The 11,243-nt window shown below is 44.5% G+C and overlaps 1 long non-coding RNA gene across 1 annotated transcript; it reads left to right on the top strand.

The window, feature by feature from the left end:
* Positions 1-6: 6 nt before the first annotated feature.
* Positions 7-6,463, top strand: LOC108445855. The gene is made up of 2 exons (XR_001860882.1): positions 7-225; positions 2,520-6,463. It is a non-coding gene; the product is annotated as an uncharacterized LOC108445855 (long non-coding RNA).
* The last annotated feature ends 4,780 nt before the right edge of the window (positions 6,464-11,243 follow it).

Below are 11,243 nucleotides of genomic sequence, written 5' to 3'. Positions count from 1 at the left end.
GGGCGGGCAGAGCTCGGCTTTTATTTATGAGAGCGTTCTGCATCGCCGCTGTGTCCTGCCGGCACGGTCGCACCGCGCTCTGGACCGCGGGCAGTGCGTGACTGAAGCCATGGGCTGGGGGATGCAGCGAAGAGCTCGCAGCGCTGACAGAAAGCGGGGGACGGGGGCGCTGGGGGCTGGTGGCGGTCTACAGGTGCCAGTGCACCACACGGCAGGGACAGGCGGGTGGGTAGATGGGACACAGACCGAACCCGGTACGTAAATATTCCCGGGGGCAGAAGTAAAGGATGCTAAGTTCTCCCTTCTCCCCCTGCTTTCCCATCTCCCACCTCACCAGGACGACTCGCACCGTCCCCGTGTCCCTCTTTCTCCTCAGTGCCCGGGGCCACATGTGCCCACTGCCGACGACCAGAGGGGAGCAGTGGTACAAGCTGGGGCACAGCCCAGCCCTCACCCCAGTCGCCTCCCCTGCCATGGAGGGGGAGGACGGTGGCAGCCCCCACACAAACCTTTTCCCGGCCCCTGCATCCACTGCACACAGTCATGGCACCCAAATCATGCCCATGTCGAATTGCTACCAGGGATGATGGCCAGCCGTCCAGTCACATCAGGGTGGCTGGTGTCACCCTGAGCACAAAACTCCTAACTGGCTGCAAATCTATCCCAAGTAAGAATGGAATGGAACGGAACAGAACAGAACAGAATAGAATAGAGCAGTTCAGCTGGAAGGAACCTATAGCGATCATCCAGACCAAGTGCCTGACCTAATGGCTGAAAGCACATTATTAGGGGTATTGTCCAAATACCTATGAAACACTGACAGGCTTGGGGCATCAACCACCCCTTTAGAAAGTCTGTTTCAGTGTTTACCACCCTCTCACTAAAGAAAGGCTTCCTAATGTCCAGTCTGAACCTCCCTTGGTGCAGCTTTGAATCATTCCCATGCATCCTGTCACTGGATACCAGGGAAAAGAGCTCAACACCTCCCTCTCTGCTTTCCCTTCTTAGGGAGCGGTGGAGAGCAGAGAGGTGGCCTCTTAGTCTCATTTTCTCCAAACTAGACAAACCTGGCCAAAACAACTCATCCTGGGCTCCAGACTCACTGAACACCCAGCTGTCTCTCAGCTGGGTTATTTTAGCTTGGGGCAGTTCTCTGCACTAGAGCTGCAGAGAAGACCTGCTTTCACCCAGAGCTCTAATAGTGCCCATGCCCTGGCAGCCCAGCTGTGCCATACAGCACTAGTATGGGCTCCTCAATACAGAACCACTTGTCTGGGTTTAAGCTCTAAATGCAAGTGAGAACCACTAAAGAGAAGTCATGTGTGGGCCCACTGGCATTGGGCTCCCTTTGAAATCAGTAAAAGGCTTTGCCATTGACTTCACTGGCTAGAAGAATTAGTTGTGGGTTTGGGTGTTTTTTAAACATCATCAGACATTCACTGCACTCTCCCATGAGAGCAGGTTGAATTATCTGTTGTGAATAATTTATCCAGTGAATTTAGTCCTGTTCATGTATTAAAAGTGCCATTTGCATACAGAATTAGAAGTGTTCAGTAAGAGCAATATGAGCGAGCACAGCATTCAACTTACAGGTCTCTTCTGTCTTCTGCAAGAGACAGAGGAAAGGACAGATGAGGCAGAAGCCAAAATATTGGCTGGAGGAGGAGGAGTGAGTTACATTTTGCAGAGTACAGTTTGTAAACGTGCCCAGCACCCAGAAGCCACAGAGACAGGAGACAGACCAGAACTTTGACCCAGAGGTGCAAGCTCCTCACCTTGACTGTGCCTCCATCAATTGTACCCAGTCATGAATTTCCCCATTACGTGGTCATATTTCTGCTCTTTACACAGATGAAGGAAACTTGATAAAAAAAGAGAGAATACTAAATGCTCTTGAGAAAATGCTACTACAAAGAGCCAGGCGTACTTTTGAAATTTGAAAGAACAAACCCTGATCATGTATCTGGGAAAAAATGGGTGAAAATACTAACAAGTAAGACTTGGCCACATGACTGAAATTCTCAGTTTTTGCACTTTCATCCTGGTGCTTTGCCAGATTTCACCAACCCTTTATATGTGGCCAGTTCTTCTTACAAGCATTGGGTCCAATGGAAGGAGACTCAGAGATACAAAAGGCAGAGGAGAGATGACTTAATGCATCACAGCTGTATGGAACAGACAACTTATTGTGCCTTCTTTCTTTTTTGTCAATATTTGTGGCTGTGGCAGAAAGGGCAGACTTTCAGCTTGTTTTCAGCCAGCTTAAAATCCAGCTGTTAAGGGAGGAAAATGACTTGAAGTCAACCTGAAATTACAACTTGGGAAATGTTTTGACAAATTGATTTTTTTTTCTACACATTTGGTTTCAATACTTTTTGCACTTTAAAAAATATTATTTAAATAACCTTGAAGTACCTCTGGAAATGGATAGTCATTCTAAAATGAAATGGTAAAGCACTGAATTTTGAAAGTGACTAATTAAATATTCCCATTTTTTATCTTTTAACATTTTGTTTTAGCCTGAAGACATCCATGGATTCATCATGAATTTATGACATGCTTTTCAGTCCCCTGAATTACGGCAGGGATTTCTTTATGGCTTCCCTTCATCTCTGTAAGTCTGAAATGGAAGTGTGCTTCTGACAGTGAAAAATGTCATAACTCTGCATGCCTGGCAAGGGGGAAGAACAACTGACAGACACCTTGCAAAGTGAAAACAAACGAGGAGCTCTAATTTAAAAGCACAGAGAGACTCGGAGCCAGCAGGGAGCTCCTGATGACATGCAGAAGAGGGGCAGCTGAGCCGCTGTGGATGGAAGAGCTGTTTCCACTGCATTCCCCTGTCTTAGCCTGAGGGCCATCAGCTATGGTGGAAGAGCTCCCATGCTGAGCTGCATGGCACAGCCACACCAGCAGGTTTTGTTCTAGCTGAAGGGGATACCAAAAGGGTCTGTTCTCCAAGGTGGATTTTTTTCATGTTTAGATTGAGTATGAATGAAGAAAACCAGATAAGAAACACTATATAAAAAACTATGCAAAAAAGCGTAATACAAAAAATGTAGCATTTATAGGTATACATTTCTTTACAGAGATTAAGGACTTTGTCATGAAGGCTAGCCTCTCCTTGTTTCCTGGACATACCCTACAGCTATTTTGGGCTGCTGATTGAAGGTTACTGTCACAGAGTGCTGGTCCAGCTCTCCTTCCTGGCTCCATCACTGACCTGTGCCGTGATCCTCAGGAAGCTACGGCTTTACTCATTTCTCACGACGGTACCTTCTCCAGTGACTCACGGGTGCCGCAGTCCTGTCCCAGCCTCAATCCCTATGGAGTGGTGAAGCTGCAGGGGCACCTCTGCAGCAGAGCCTCACCCTGCTTTCTCCCCAGTCATTATACCACACAGATGCTCTCAGTTGCCCCAAAGACTGCAGTCTGTGGCACAGAATGAATACTGAATAACATCCTAGGATTCATCATGTATGAATTAGTGATGGGAGTGACAGGTAGCAAACCATCTTGTACCTCATTTTGACAGAAGCCCCAGTTTTTTGGTATTTCAAAGCTGCCTCACATGCTGAATGGGAGCACTGGGCACAGGGTGACAGGACAGAGGTATTAGAACGCCTCTGCAGGAGTTTTTCACTTCACGCTTCATTCCTGTGAAGCTTCAGTGACTCCAGAGAGTCAGGAGCAGCCCTCTCAACATAAGCTCAGTTTTAAGCCAGCGTTTACCTGGTTTTTTGCTGAAGTGCTTTACATATTTTTTTCAGTTAGCATTCTCTGTGGTTGTATTTCACCCACCACATATACTACAGGATCATAGAATTGTTCCAGTCAGAAAAGACCTTTAAAACCATTGAGTACCACTGTTAATTGTACATATGCATATATAATTCATGGGGCTCAAAGATGCTACATCAATTTAAAACTTGTAGGTCTTCTTAATGATAAGCAGTGAATTTAAATCACAGAATGTGAATTGCAAGACTTTGGCTGGCACAGTGCCTGCATCTAGGCCCCAGCTGGTAATGGGAGAAAGTCAGCAGGCTTTTAGAAAGCAATAAATAATTACCTTGCCAGGATCTAGAATTTAAGGATGAGTGCAGGGAGGCCCGGAGCAATAACATGTCCATGGGGAAAACAGGCCCACTACCTGAAAAGTTACTTTGAACACAGCAGTTACTTTTTACATGATTAGGTGTGCTACTGCACAGTTAAACTCTTCAATGCATTACAGTGCCAGAAAATGGAGGAGTGCTGTTTTCTGGATTACTAAATCAATGGGCTCATTAAGAGAGACGTAAGTAGTGTCAGATCTCCACTGATACCTTAAAATCTGCTTAGGGAGCCACTGGGACTGGAAAAAGAGAAGAATGAAAACCAGTAAAAAAATTCAGAAAAAGAAATGGGGAATTAAAGAATCCCTCTTTATTTTCCATGTGAGCATTCTTGCTGTAACACGTATCAGTGGCTTGTACAGGTAAAGGGGAAAAGTGTCTGGATCTCTAACATTTGCCACTTGTTTGTATTTGTCTCCCAACAGATCCATGTCCTCTAATACCACATATTTCCTTCCTCCCTCTCCAGCTCATGCAGCAGCAGCAGCTAAGACCTCTTTGGAACCATTTGCTTTGTTACTTCTACCTCTGTTTTTCCAGGTCAGACCATTTTCCATATCCTTTCCTCAAACCAAACTTTCCCCAGCTACCGAGGCATAAAGACCAGAGATGTGCAGTTCAGCATGACCAGAGTCTGTCCAGCCCTCACTCAAGACAGCCCAAATTTGGGGATATCTCAGGGAAAAAAGTTCTTAAAGGTATCAAAAAAATGCAATATATGAAAGGAAGAGTAAAGAGCAGCAAGTAGAAGATGAGGGATAAAGTGAAGAAACTCTATCAGACTGTCATCTCCACACAGGCTTCATGCTCTCCAGAAACTGCCCGATTAACACATGCAAAACTGTCACCAGCAAAATCTGGTATCAGTGAAATGTACAGACAGCAAAGTTCATCATGACTAGGAGATGGGCATGTCCCTGTAATGTATATCTCCAGCCTCCTGGGAGATAATAAACTGTCATTACTGTGTTTTATTGGATGAAGAGCTGCAGTACTGGGAAGTGTTCAGTGAGCAGAACAAGACCTGTTTCCCAAAATAGAGACCTGGACTCTATTTTCAGAAAATTATGTCTAAACTCCCCAAATTTATAGAATTTGAAAGTGCCCGCTGCAAAGCTGTATAATTTAAGTAACCAGAACGTCCTCTAAATCTCCAAGAAACTGCACCAAACGAGCTGAGGTACAGAATCTTGAATAGGTAACAATCATGCCCTTCCATGGCACAGAAGTGGAGGAAAGAAGAAAACAGCCACTAACTTTTCATATGTTTAAACACTGGCTCAGTCTAGCCAAAACAGGAAGAAGTGTCATTTCAAGAGCCTGGAAGACCGTGTGTTAGACCTGAGACCTCCTAAGTGAGGTCTTCATGGGGAGGAATACTTGTCCTCACTGGTAACATCATTGCAGCAAAGGCCAACAACTTCTCTGCATGTGAAAGGAATCCTGTGGCCACTGTGAGGTTTGCTTTTATCACTGTCCCTCAGCCCCAGCATCCCTTCTGGGTGCAACTTCAGAGAGGAAAAAAAAGAAATTCAGCAAGAAATGGATGTTCGGGTTGGGCAAAACAATCATGGGGTTTCTGAAATCAAATAAACCATCTGAACTCAGAAAGGATGAGGATAGAGTAGCTCCTGCAAGATTTTTGTAGAGTTTTTTGTTGTCAAAACAACTTTTCTGTATAAATGGCTTATATTTTGCTATTTTAAAGAGCAAAATAGGAAAATAACAGTAACCCTCCCAAAATGAAGCAGAACATGATCTACACCCCAAAGAAAATTATTGAATGTTTTCCAGTTCAGTCAACAGATTGAAAAAAATCAATTCTCTGCACACTTTCTCTGTGTTATCCAACTGTTCTTCCCAATGCAAAACAAAAGGATTACAGCGAAATAAGGAAACAACTGAGAAACTGAAAGAGGGGAAATATCCATCATTTGTCTTAAAGCTAAATACAAATTAAAAATGAAAGCACTGCATGTAGTCCCCCAAGGGACAGATTTACTTCTAATTAATAATATGTTAGTGCCCTAGCCCTCTGCATTTAAAACCCAAAACCTTTTAATCCTGCTGGAACAGTATAGCTAGAACCTCTAAGAATTAACCCAGTCCAATCCCAGCTTTACTTGCACTGTAATTACTGGAAATGTTTAGAGTTTATTTTCTACCATATACTGAACTGAAGAGGAAGGTAAAAAAAAAAATATCCCATAAACAGGATAGATGGACATACAATCATTTTTCTTTGGATATTTGCAGTATCTGAGGCATAATAAAAACTCAAATTTTATTTCTAATTGTACTAGTTAAGTTTTTCTACTTCAAAAATAAATGAAAATAAAATCTTGGCTGTGCAGACTCAGCAGACCTGACAGACAATGGTACCACAGGAGGGATGGGTCTTCCCCACTATCTTTAATTAAAAGCCCAAACAGGAGTATAAGCAGATTAAGGGGGACCATGGGGAATACTGGGTCAGAATATGTTTTTCAAACAGCTGAGATGCAGTTGAGCATGATTTTTGGAGAAAAATTCTGCTGAGACACTTTTATTGAGAGGTAAGCATTTAGAAAACTTTAATCACGTTGGGGATGCCTGAGTTTTTTCCTCACCTTTGTACTATCTCTGATCTTTCCATTGACTTCAGCAGAAATACTTCTGATTAGTGTCAGTAGGTGAAAAAGTCAGAATTGGGACCTTAATTAAACATTCAGCTTCCCTAAATAGGATACCTAGATAGATGTGATCTTTTTTTTAAAGTAAGAATTCCTCATCCAATTTGCTAACAAGGTGAGATTTTGTGAGATTCAGCTGACAGATAAATTTTTTTAAAGTCCTTTCATTACAATTATGGATAGATACATTATTTGATTTAAGGAGTGTTCTGTCTCACTTCCCTCCTCTCCCCTCATTTCACTTTGTATAAAGCAGCCAGGCCCTGAGCAGAACATGGGTCAGGGCAGTTGGGTGCCAGCACTGTGGTAACATGTGGAAGTCTTTGGGCTCAGATGAAAGGACTCAGAGGCCAAGTGTGAAAGAAAAAAGACACCTGAGCATGTGTGAAATACACAGGCTGCAAGGGAATTACTGAAATGCTTTGGGACCAAATCTGTGTCTTGGAACATGGTGGGAAAGGAGAGAAAGAATTGTGATTTTTATTATGACAGATTCTCAAAGCTAATGATAAAATTCACTCACAGGATTATTTTAGGAGCCCCAAAACTGCAACTACTCCTGTATGCAGATATACACTATATATTTTGTGTTTGAAATAGGGTATGTCTCAGCAACTTACAAAAGGGTTGGCTATAAGATGCCACACAAAACCAGGCCATGCCTTGCAAACCTGTAGGAACCAGTGGCTTCCATCTGTCTCAAACCAAAACGTAGGTTTTGTCTCCCCATGCTTTAACCAGCTGCAGAGTAAACAGCTGCATCTCACGTAGTTAGCCTAAATCCCCTTTCTTTAATGTACCAAAAGATAGGTATTCTTAGGGTGCAGTTTATGTGACCTGTTTCACCTGTTTTTTTATGGGTGGATGAAGTGAATCTTATCCTAAAAGCTCTGAGCTTGAGTTAAATGTTCAGAGAAAAACACCTAAGTTTGCTCAAATCAGCCCCTCTCTAAATGTTTTGATACTCATGGTATTTATTTCCTCACTTTCCCAAACATGTCAACTAACATTTTTCAGTTTTCAGATTTTCCATTTGGGAAAAACATTGTTATGCAGAAATAAGACATTTTCCATCATCTCTAAAGCAAGCATGTGCGTTGCTCAATGCATGTGCACATGGCAGTGCCTTTTTCTTGCACTGGAGGAGCTACTAAGGTGGTCATGAGTTTGCAGGACTGGGACTCTGGCCAAGGTCACACCATGGGAAAGGCTTGATGCAACCTGAATTTTGGTTGTGTTGGTCCCTCAGAGCTGTGAGGGTTTCTAAAGCAATCCGACCCCACTTGTTCTTTCTAGAAACTCTGCCTCGATGCACATCGGTGAGCTCGTTAGTTGGAGGCAGTGGCGGGGGTGCTGGTGGCTTGTGGGGAAGCACACGATTAATTTTGCACACAGCACTTCCACTGATCCCATTTCGATGCCGGTCCCTGACGCCTGGCTCTCACCAAGGAGCATTGTGTGGGACACGCGATACAAATAACACCAGAGGTTTTTTTCCATAGGGCTATTTTTGACAAGTGCTGGTGCTCTGACAGCAGATCACTCGATCAATTCTAACTGAATGTCAGCTAAAGGACGGCTTTTCAGTTGTCTCTTTTTCCTTTTTTTTTTCACCACTAAGAAAAACGAAGCAGTGGGTGTTGATTTATGACAGTTTTACTGAAATATCTAAAGAGTACAGTGCAGTTTAAGAATAGTTTAGTACCAAGGGGAATAATCACTGGGGCTTCCACTCCTGCTCTTTTTCTTGCTCGGACAAAATAGGCTTCCAGAGAAGCACCATTTGAACAAGAACCATGTAAGAAACATAGGATTAGGCCCTCTGAATTGGCTGGTAGGGTACCTGGTAGGCAGAGCAAGCATCCCTCAGCCTCTTGGAACCTGGAAGGCTCTCCTCAGTGGTGTTTCCACACACAATAGCTGGATTCAGCATCTACCAAGGATAACTGCAAAACTCCAACCCAACTCCACAGTCCTGGATCAGGGCCAGGGACAAGCAAACTGGAAACCAGTAGTACCAGTTTTCCCAGTGTCTCTGGCTGATTGGGAAAAGCCCATTTCTTTTGATTTCTGGCCAGGGCGTATCATCTCCTGCTTCCAGCAAAACCCAATGGGAAAATTATGTACCAATACAAAAGACGTTGTATCTATCAAATGGGACAGTCAAGATCATCCACTCATTTTTGTGGAGTTTTTCCATGGAGCTTCACAAAAATAGGCTGACAGGTGGTCACAGAGCTTTGCCTGAACTCGTGGATTACCAGGACAGAAGGAAGCATCCTGTGGCTGTTAGATCTGCAGACTTGGAAGAAACAAGCTGGAGAAAATGACCTGATTTTTTTGAAAACACATGACTATGGCCTGTCTCTTTTTGGACTTTCTTGCTTCATGATGCACGTGCACATATACATGTGCATATCTAAACACACAGAAGTCCCAGAGGATTTTTTTCAGAGAGATTCTTTTTCACACTGGTCTTAAACATGCCTAACAGTTTTTTCTCTCTCAAAGTAACTCTCAGTATTAGTTTTCTTATCTGTAATTGTATCTATGAAATAGTAAAGGGGATAAACAGACTACAATCTGCATCCTTCACTAACACTTATCTCAGATCAATTGATAATCCCTTGTCAGGCTGATTGCTGTCAAAACCAGGACAAGCAAAGGCATTTTTCATTCCCACCATTGCAGTTGTTGTCTTTTTCTGTTAGCCCAATTAAGCAAAGCAAAAAGGAAGAGCACCATATCAGAGCCAGTTTGCCTTAGGATATAAATTGTCGTCTTTTATTTGTTCATAGCCAATGCTGCAAGAATAACAAAGCAATGCCATAAAACTCAACCACTGCGCTGAAAACACAAAGGAGCCATTTTTTGTCCTCCAACTCTTGATGGCATCCAGCCATGCTGCCCCATGGCAGGCGCCAGCCCTCCCTCAGCCTTGCTGATGGCAGGGCTGTGCACAGACACCCTGTGCTGTCTGTGGCCAGCCCTGTGCCCCTGCTGCTGGGCACCAGGGCTCAGCCTCCCTCAGCCTGAGCCCAGCAGAGCTGGACTTCCCCCCACCACTCCAGAGCCAAGGGGTTTTGCTGGGTGCCTCCATGAAAGCTGCTTCCCCTCCTCCACTGCTCCTCCACACTTGGCAGGAGAGAACCCTACACCTTTCATCTTGGAAAACAAGAGGGAGCCAGTAATTTTCTCTAGCACTGTTAGCCAGAGCCCTCCTGGAAAGTAGCTGATGCTATTATTGTAGAAGTGTAGATGACTTATGGCAACAAATGCCAAAGAAGTGCATCACCCTTGTGGCTTGTTGTCTGCATGGCAGGACACCCTGTTGTGTGCTGGATTGTCACATGTAATCTATGCAAATGCAGTCATTAGCTTTAGCAGATGTTTTTTTATTATGCTGTTTCAAAACTGAAAAAGAGATCAGCAGGCATTTTTTTCTTACCTAGATTTTGAGGAACAAGAATAAATTGCAATGGCCTGTTGCTAATGTGAATGCACCCTTCCTGATACATAAGGCTCTGTACCTACTTCCACTCTATATAAGAACATTTTAATTACTGCTTTTCACTTTCTTGATCTAATTTTCAACAAAAATCCTTGTAACAGCCTTAAGAAAGTAGGTTTGTGTTTAGTGCCTGCCTGTGACACAGGGAGACAAACAGACACCTTAGCAAGGTATCAAAGCAGAGCATCAGCAGCAAATTTAAGTTCTTCATTCCTGGTCTTTGCTGCCAGGCAGTGCCCCTCATCACAAAATACACTTTTTGCTCTCCTTGGGCTTGTGCATCTCTGTTAGGTGCCTATGACAGCTACTAGAGCAGCAGGCAAGGTAGTTTGTATACAGCCACTGGGTCTGAGGGTCAAAATGGTTTAATGGTATGAATGCAGACTATTTTGTGCCTGGTGTCTCACTACCAGACAGAACCCCGTGCAGAGAGCAGATATAACCTCAGTGTTCCATCCTCAAGCTGTGGTCGGGCGCCATGAGAGCGCCAGGGGCACAACCACAGTCTGACAGCGAGAGTTTGCAGTGGGAATTGGGACTGCAGCAGGGACCAAGGCAAGGCCAACATCAAAGAGGCAAGAAAGAGGGTGAAGCTGAACTAAGAGGATTTGCTGGGGGCTGTGCCAGGGAGCCCCGGGCCCAGCCACAAGGCTGCAGGCAGTGCCGGGCACCACCAGGCTCCATCACTACTGTGACCATACAATCAGCTTCTTCTCAGCAGCAGAGCAGTGGCGTGCTGGGGTGGCCCTGGGCTCCTTGCCTGCCTTCCCTACGCTCTGCAGCTGCTAGTCCAGGGCCACCAGGCTCACCAGGATGTGGAGAGAGGGTAGAGAGGGCTCAGGAATTGTGAGTAAGTGAAGCAGGGAGTGGGGGGCTGGAAGAGCCCAGCAGAGCTCTGCACCCCACAGCCCTTCCCGGCAGCCCCTGAGCATGAGCCCACCG

Source organism: Corvus brachyrhynchos, unplaced genomic scaffold (assembly GCF_000691975.1).
Source record: "Corvus brachyrhynchos isolate BGI_N302 unplaced genomic scaffold, ASM69197v1 scaffold363, whole genome shotgun sequence".
Classification (NCBI taxonomy): domain Eukaryota; kingdom Metazoa; phylum Chordata; class Aves; order Passeriformes; family Corvidae; genus Corvus; species Corvus brachyrhynchos.
Note: the sequence above shows the minus strand (reverse complement) of the source record. Positions and strands in the feature narration are given on the sequence as shown.